The sequence below is a fragment of the Anomalospiza imberbis genome, chromosome 19, assembly GCF_031753505.1.
Source record: "Anomalospiza imberbis isolate Cuckoo-Finch-1a 21T00152 chromosome 19, ASM3175350v1, whole genome shotgun sequence".
In the NCBI taxonomy this organism is placed as follows: Eukaryota; Metazoa; Chordata; class Aves; order Passeriformes; family Viduidae; genus Anomalospiza; species Anomalospiza imberbis.
The window spans coordinates 6993218-6999393 of NC_089699.1; the positions used below are offsets into that span (position 1 = coordinate 6993218).

The 6176-nt window shown below is 52.2% G+C and overlaps 1 long non-coding RNA gene across 1 annotated transcript; it reads right to left on the reverse strand.

The window, feature by feature from the left end:
* Positions 1-3214: 3214 nt before the first annotated feature.
* LOC137485319 (uncharacterized) lies at positions 3215-5294 on the reverse strand. Its single transcript, XR_011005268.1, has 2 exons — positions 5074-5294; positions 3215-3357 (listed from the first exon to the last, which is right to left on the reverse strand). It is a non-coding gene; the product is annotated as an uncharacterized lncRNA (long non-coding RNA).
* Positions 5295-6176: the final 882 nt, after the last annotated feature.

Genomic DNA, 6176 nt, shown 5'->3' on the forward strand with positions numbered 1-6176 from the left:
TGCTGCTTTAAGATTTATCGACAGCGCCAAGTTTTTCAAAGAAATTCTTTTGGAAATGCCATTGTGGGAAGCTGTGGCATGGTTTGCCAGGCTGGGAAATCTTCTCCTTGGGGTGCAAAGGTGCCTTTGGCCTGGGCTCTGAGCCCTGCTCCCCTATGGAACGCATGGGATGGCATTTCCAGGTGCATCCTGTGCTGGGATGGGCAGAAGAGGTGCTGGGCACACGCCCAGCAGTGCCCAGTGCCCTGCCTGACCAAGGGGTTCACTAGAGCTGTGGTTCTAACATGCCCGGGGAGCTTTGGTTCATGGATGATTTTGGGGAAGGCACAGGAGGGTCAGAAACCCAGCATACACAGGAACTGTGTAACTAGAGACTGGTTAAAGCTGTTTTAGACTCAATTTGGAGTTTTTTTGCTGCCCTGCTCACACCATGCTGGTTATTCCCCAGGGCTCCCCAGAGGCTGGAGCTATTCCCACCCAGGTGCCATGGCAAAGACCTGGGAGGACACTTTGAAAAGCAATCAGTTGGAAGTCCATTACTTGAATTCATAGTGGGTTTTTTTCCCTTTGGCTTCAGACAAAGTGGAAACCAGAGCAGACCCTGACCTGGTTACATAAGAGAAAATGTAAAAATAACCCATGAGCGTGAGAAGGGAAAGCACAGGAGAAGTGAACTTGAGTGACAGTTCCTGGAGCTGTCCTGGCTCCAGCAAAGATTCTCCCTCTCCTCAGCTGGACAGCTCTTGTGGGGTGATTATTTCAACCTACAGAAGCCTGTTGTTGCAATGAAACACTTAGAAAGTGCAGGAAACAGACAGGAACAGAGGGAATAGAGAGGTGAAACTGCCTTGTCATGCTGAGCATTAAAAAATTATCTGCTCTGAAATGGTTTTGGGCCCAGAGACAGAGAAGGGACATGATGGACCTTGGTGCTAGGTCTTTGGAGGGTAAGAGGGCCAGCTCTGCAAACCAGGATCCAGGTGAGTTTTTGGGTTTCAGAGTTAGGATGAGACTCAAGAGAGAACCAGCTCGGGGTACCTCTGGTTTGTGCCTCACATCTGCTGCTTTTCCCGTTCAGAGACATCCCTTAGGGGAAAGGATGAGGAAAACTAAGCAGGGTCTGGTATTTCCTTTCACCTCAGGATGTTGCTGGGCTTTGCAGAGATGGGCAAGTGCCACCTGTTAAAGGGAGATCTCGGAAATGGAGTAGGTTAAGTGCCCAGCAAGGTGAGACATTTGTTTCTTAAGGCAAGAAAAAGCATTGCTCCTGAGCCGCAGGCTTCCTGCCCCATCCAAGTAAACAACAATAAAAAAATACAGAATAAAACAGAATAAAACTCATTCTTTCAGCCAGCTGCAGGTGACCACTTTCCCAAGGTAGCTCTTCTCTTTTATTCCACTTGCTTTAGCATTCACGGTGCAGGAGCCGCCGGCTGGCTCCCTCCCGGCAGGATATCAATGTCAGTCAAGACAAGGAAAGTCCGAATCCCCCATCACAGCTTGACAAGGAGTCCTGCATGGTGGTTAAGTGAAGAGAGCAAAGGCTGATTTAGCATTCTCCCTGCTAAGAAGGCTTTGAACGGGCAGGGAGGTGTCAGCACAAGGTGACCGAACAGCAACCCCGGTGTCCTTAGGGTGCACTTAGTGCTGCAGCAGGAGCTGCTGCTGTGCAAGGGGCTGGCTGGAAGCGCCAGGCATCCCACAGAGATGCTGGGGTCGCTGCTGCTTTGGTTTTTCACCCTTCACTTTTAAAACCAGGTGTGTTTTGGTGTAGTCGTCAAGGTGGAGATGGGAAGCTGCACAAAGAAAAAGCACCCAAACGCTGCTGGGAGGTGCCAGAGGCAGAAGGATGTGCTGAGGCTCACGCTCCCAGCGCTGCTGGTGCTGCTGCGAGCACGGGGCTGGGCTGACTTTGTGCCACCCCGGCGTTCGCTGCAGAGGAGAGCCCGGATTTCAGCCTCAGCCTCCTTCCAGCCTCCTGCCGCGGTTTTGGCTGGCAGTGTGGCACCCCGTGCCACATCGCCGTGCCTGGTGCCAGCTGGGCAAACAGCAGCAGGGTGGGCGTGCAGCGCCGGGCACCCACATCCCTCTTGCAGCCCCTTCCCCAGGCCGGGCAGCACCGCCTGCCCCAGGCTGCCGGCACCGCCTGCTTTTGTCTCGCTGGCAGCGCAGGGGACGGCTGGCTTTGATTAATATTAACACTGCGTCAGCGGCTCCTTCCCCGCCGTTTCAGCAGCTGACTTCTCCTTCAGCACTGATCCGCCCCGCATCCACCGAGGGGGTGAGGAGCCACGGGCGGAATGCGGGCGTAGCTCGCCCGTGCCTTTATTTATTCCTCCCTCTTATTTATTTATTAGTTCATCTGATTTATGTCCTTCCCACTGCTTTCATCTCTACCTCAGAGCCCCCTGCTCCGGCTGGGGGGGGTCACTCAGCCACTGGGCCACGGGGATGGCTTGTGTCTGACAAAATTGCGGGTGAAGCAGTGCAGCCCTGCATCCCTCAGCCCTGCATCCCACAGCCCTGCATCCCACAGTCCTGCATCCCACAGTCCTGCATCCCTCACCCTGCATCCCACAGCTCTGCATCCCTCACTCTGCATCCCTCAACCCTGTATCCCACAGCCCTGCATCCCACAGTCCTGCATCCCAAAGCACTGCATTCCAAAGCACTGCATCCCACAGCCCTGCATCCCTCAGCTGTGCATCCTACAGCCCTTAGCCCTACATCCCTCAGCCCTGCATCCCAAAGCACTGCATCCCAAAGCCCTGTATCCTAAAGCCCTGCATCCCACAGCCCTGCATCCCTCAGCCGTGCATCCCACAGCCCTACATCCCACAGCCCTGCATCCCTCAGCCGTGCATCCCACAGCCCTGCATCCCTCAGCCGTGCATCCCACAGCCCTACATCCCACAGCCCTGCATCCCTCAGCCGTGCATCCCACAGCCCTACATCCCACAGCCCTGCATTCCACAGCCCTGCATCCTTCAGCCCCCAGCCCAGCATCCCACAGCCCTACATCTCACAGCCCTGCATCACTCAGCCCTGCATCCCATGTTCCACAGCCCTGCATCCCTCAGCCCTGCATCCCTCAGCCCTGAGCCCTGCATCCCTGAGCCCCCATGTCCTGCCGAGCACTGTCACTCTCCCGCTGCCGGGCAGCCCCTCCCCGCTCCCCCCGCCGCCGCCGCACGCCTCCTCTGCTCGCAGCATCTCTCCCCTCCGCATCCGCTATAATTGACATTTTCCATCTGACAGGTTCTGTTTTCCCTTCCCGCAGTTGCTAAGGAAACCGGAGAGAGGGCCCGGGAGCCATTAGCTGCCGTCATCGCCTGCCCGTCCGCAGAAATGTCACTTCTGCTAACGAACACCGGAGGGAAAAAAATAAAGGAAAAAAAAAAAAAAAAAAGGAGAAAAGAAAAAAAAAAAAAAAAGTTAAACCCCTGAACAAAACGCAGCACCGAGCTGCTAAAGGAAGGGCTGCTGGAACGGCCCTGCCTCGCCTCCCCATGCAGACGTGGTGGTCCCCACCCTGGTGTGGATCCCACTGGGCTCGGCATCCTTTGCCTGCTCCACCTTTGCCCCGGCAAAACATCGGCATGAGGGGTCCTCCCGGTGCCCACGGGCTATTCCCAGCCACGTGGAGGTTTCTGCCCCCACAAAAGGAGATAGCAAAGGCCCAGGTGCCCTCCTGCACTGTGTATCCCACCCAGGGCAGCGACTGAGGGGCATGAGCAGCCTCCTCAGCTGCTTGCTCCTCCCTCCCTCCCCCTGCTATGTTGTGATTTTAACTTCACTTGAAGAGGTTTTTATTACAAACCAGACAGTTGCCCTTCGCCCCTTCCCGATGGGATGATGAGGACAGGGGCTGTGGCAGCCCTTGCAATTCCCTGTGGAACTAAGTTAACAAAAAGCAAACGCCCATTGATCAAACCACTGTGGTTGTGCATCACACCACGCTCAGGTTCCTGAGTCGTGTGGGAGCTGGAGTTTACTGCTGACTTCATAAAGTCCTGGGGTCTTCCTTCTTCTTCTGTCTGGAAACTTTTATTCCCCGTCATGTTCTGTTCATTCCCTTCCCCTCTAATTTCGAGAAATGCCAATATTCTAGTAACTGAAAAATCAGATGCAACGTGATCCAGCAGCTTGTTGGAAACCCCACATGAAGTCCCTGGTGGAGGTGGCAAGAAAGCTGAAATTTCCATTTTGGAACATCTTCTACGCTACTGTAATACTTTGCTCAGTCATCAAGATACAAACCAAAGGAGGCCCAGCTCCTTGGAGACACTTCCAGGTCCACACACCCCCCCGGATTGTCCTCCACAAGCTGCTCCAAATGAAGATAGAAATCCTTCTCCGTTCTCCCAAGCCTGCATGACCAATGGGATTACTGTAGATTCCATGAAAATGTGTTTCTTTTGCTGTGGAAGTGCTCACATCCAGCAAAGCCTTCAGGGACTTTTGCTTTTTTGTATGACATAACTCAGTGCACAATCACTAAATAATGATTTCAAATATTAGTTAAAATCAGGTCTGGTTTGGGTGAGACTGTGCTTTGCCATGATTGGGACCAAGAATTGTATCTTTGCCAAATTTTAAGTTTCAAGAAAAAGTTGAATTAATTGGAAGTGCATATAACCTCTGAAAAGTTTGAATTTCTGGTCTCTGGGGAGTTCCTCTTTGTCATGTTGGGTTTTGTCCTTCTCTGCTCGAGGTGCTTTGTGGAGGGCACAGAAATGCAGCCTCGCAGACAAGCACCAGACCTGGCCCTCTTTATTTCTGAAAACCTGTCAGAAATGTCAAGTGAATGGTTTCAGTCCTGAATTCCCTTTTGTAAATGTGTGGCAATAGGAAACTAGGAAGCAGAGCTTTTTGTAGGGTTCTTTGCCCATTCCAGCAGTGAGCTGAGGATTCATTTGGGATGCTCTGGCTGAAGGCAGCACCTCAGAGCTAACCCAGGGTTTGTGGTTAGTACTGAGAAGCAGCCAGAGGTTGTGCCACCAGCATTGTGTAATTTCTTGTCACCGTCACCCAGTTTGTGTTTCCAGCCTCCCCCGTGTATCTGGGTGCTACCTGTTGCGGATGCACAAGAAATAAAAGCCTCTCTGAGCTTCCTTAGGATGGGCACAGCATCCCAGTGAGGCTCTGTGGCTCTGGAGGGAGCAGGAAGGTTCCTTGTGAGGTTTTCTCTGTGTTTTCACCACCATGAGACATCTCCTTGTAGGGTGAGCCCCATGCTGGTCTTGGGACTGTGGAGCCACTTGGACATTGTCCATGGTTACCTCTGGGTTGTGTTTCCCCGACTTTAGAGCAAGAAGTGGCCACATGAAATGGAATCACACACATCCCTGAGTGAGTTATGCAGGTCCTGGCAGCTGGAGAGCTGCTGGGGTGAGGTGCAGGAGGAAGAGGAGGGATGCAGAGTGCCAAGCTCCACCACCTGCCTGGAGAAAAGGGACCCCAGACACCGACTGCTCGGTGTTTTGGTGCTTTGCTTCTGATTTTATTTATTTTTCCTTTGCTGGGAGTGAGCGAGCCCCAAGGTGAGAGCTGGTGTGGAGAGCTTTATTTCTGCCCCCTGCCTGCTTTCTGGTCTCCTTCCTCACCTCTGCGGGTAAACGCCGGCTCTTTAGTGGCAATGACTGCATCTATTATGCAGGGCTGAGGAAGTGGTGAAATAACAGCATGAGAAATGTGCTCGAATGAGTATTCAAATGTGAACATAACGAGTGCAGTCAGTGTAGCACCGAGTCCTGAGGGACGTGGGAGCTTTGGTTCGACTTTTATTTCTTTAAAAAGAAAGCCTTAACCCTCCCACCCCCTGGGTATTATTTTCAAATTAATTACTCTCATTACATTAATTGTGTGAGTGCCTGTTCCATTTTCCCCCCTTTTCAGTGGGTTAGGCTAGAACAGGGCTGCTAAAAATATAAGACCTAGGAATTACACGGCAACAATTAATCCAGAAAAAGGAATGCTATTGCTGCACACACTGTCCTTGTTTAACAGATAATAAATAACAATTAATAAATGATCCTGTGTTGGAGCACTCCCTCCCCCCAGATGTAATGCTGATAAATTTCTCCCTCGCTTGGGGGTTAGGGAACACTGGCTGTTTAAAGGCAAACTACAAATCTAAAATGAAAATTGAGTTCTGCCTTGTCATATGGCTCAAA